The following is a 2,500-nucleotide window of genomic DNA, read 5'->3' on the forward strand; positions in this document are numbered from 1 at the left end:
AAACGGGTCATTTTCGTGTTGCCACATTGCATGCGAACGGCATGAAACTTCCAGAGGCATTTGCAGCAGGAATGCATGTGCAGTCAAAAAAGTGAATATTTTTCACGGATAGACCCCGTGAAACGCTAGAAATTGGCGGCGATGTCTCTCTTGTGGCTCACGGGGCTGTTAGGGTGGCACAGAAATCCCTCGGAATGGGAAAACGGGTCATTTTCGTGTCGCCACATTGCATGCGAACCGCATGAAACTTCCAGAGGCATTTGCAGCAGAAATGCATGTGCAGTCAAAAAATTGAATATTTTTCACGGATAGACCCCGTGAAACGCTAGAAATTGGCGGGGATGTGTCTCTTGTGGCTCACGGGGCTGTTAGGGTGGCACAGAAATCCCTCGGAATGGGAAAAAAACGGGTCATTTTCGTGTCGCCACATTGCATGCGAACCGCATGAAACTTCCAGAGGCATTTGCAGCAGGAATGCATGTGCACTCAAAAAATGTGATATTTTTCACGGAGAGACCCCGTGAAACGCTAGAAGTGGGCGGGGATGTCTCTCTTGTGGCTCACGGGGCTGTTAGGGTGGCACAGAAATCCCTCGGAATGGGAAAACGGGTCATTTTCGTGTCGCCACATTGCATACGAACCGCATGAAACTTCCAGAGGCATTTGCAGCAGGAATGCATGTGCACTCAAAAAAGTGAATATTTCTCACGGATAGACCCCGTGATACGCTAGAAATTGGCGGGGATGTCTCTCTTGTGGCTCACGGGGCTGTTAGGGTGGCACAGAAATCCCTCGGAATGGGAAAACGGGTCATTTTCGTGTCGCCACATTGCATGCGAACCGCATGCAACTTCCAGAGGCATTTGCAGCAGAAATGCATGTGCAGTCAAAAAAAAATTGATATTTTTCACGGATAGACCCCGTGAAACGCTAGAAATTGGCGGGGATGTGTCTCTTGTGGCTCACGGGGCTGTTCGGGTCGCACAGAAATCCCTGGGAATGGGAAAACGGGTCATTTTCGTGTTGCCACATTGCGTACGAACCGCATGAAACTTCCAGAGGCATTTGCAGCAGGAATGCATGTGCACTCAAAAACTTCTATATGTTTCACGGATAGACCCCGTGAAACGCTAGAAATTGGCGGGGATGTGTCTCTTGTGGCTCACGGGGCTGTTAGGGTGGCACAGAACTCCCTCGGAATGGGAAAAGGGGTCATTTTCGTGTTGCCACATTGCATAGGAACGCCATGAAACTTCCAGAGGCATTTGCAGCAGAAAGGCACGTGCACTCAAAAATTTTAATATTTTTCACGCATAGACCCCGTCAAACGCTAGAAGTTGGCGGGGATGTCTCTCTTGTGGCTCACGGGGCTGTTAGGGTCGCACAGAAATGCCTCGGAATGGGAAAACGGGTCATTTTTGTGTGGCCACATTGCATAGGAACGGCATGAAACTTCCAGAGGCATTTGCAGCAGGAATGCATGTGCACTCAAAAACGTCTATATTTTTCACGGATAGACCCCGTGAAACGCTATAAATTGGCGGGGATGTCTCTCTTGTGGCTCACGGGCGCTGTTAGTTAGGGTCGCACAGAAATCCCTCGGAATGGGAAAAGGGGTCATTTTCGTGTTGCCACATTGCGTACGAACGGCATGAAACTTCCAGAGGCATCTGCAGCAGAAATGCATGTGCACTCAAAAACGTCTATATTTTTCACGGATAGACCCCGTGAAACGCTAGAAATTGGCGGGGATGTGTCTCTTGTGGCTCACGGGGCTGTTAGGGTCGCACAGAAATCCCTCGGAATGGGAAAACGGGTCATTTTCGTGTTGCCACAATTGGCATACGAACGGCATGAAACTTCCAGAGGCATTTGCAGCAGAAATGCATGTGCACTCAAAAACGTGAATATTTTTTCACGGATAGACCCCGTCAAACGCTCGAATTTGGCGGGGATGTTTCTCTTGTGGGTCACGGGGCTGTTCGGCTCGCACAGAACTCCCTTGGTCCACCTGATTCGTGCATACAGGCAGCAACTAAAACTCTGTAAACCTGCTGTGAGGACATCTAAACAGTGGACCAGTGAGGCTGTGGAAGATTTGCGGGCGTGCTTAGACTGTACTGACTGGGATATGTTCACGACTGCTACCAATAGTCTGGATGAACTCACAGAGGCTGTGTACATCAGCTTCTGTGAGGACTGCTGTATCCCAACACGTACCAGGGTGAACTTTAACAACAACAAGCCCTGGTTCTCAGCAAAGCTCAAAAGGTTGAGGTTGGAGAAGGAGGAAGCGTTTAGGAGTGGGGATAGAGACAGATTCAAGGAGTCGAAGAACAGGTTTAGCAAAGCGGTGAGAGAGGCTAAACGACTGTACTCAGAGACACTAAAACACCAGTTCTCTACTAACGACGCTGCTTCTGTCTGCCAAAGGGCTCAGGCACATCACCAACTACAAACCCAGAGCGCCCCACACCACTAACGACTCCCGCCTAGCCAA

The sequence above is a fragment of the Petromyzon marinus genome, unplaced genomic scaffold, assembly GCF_048934315.1.
Source record: "Petromyzon marinus isolate PM22_M1 ecotype Great Lakes invasive population unplaced genomic scaffold, UKy_Petmar_22M1.pri1.0 PM_G_Scaffold_137, whole genome shotgun sequence".
Taxonomy (NCBI): domain Eukaryota; kingdom Metazoa; phylum Chordata; class Hyperoartia; order Petromyzontiformes; family Petromyzontidae; genus Petromyzon; species Petromyzon marinus.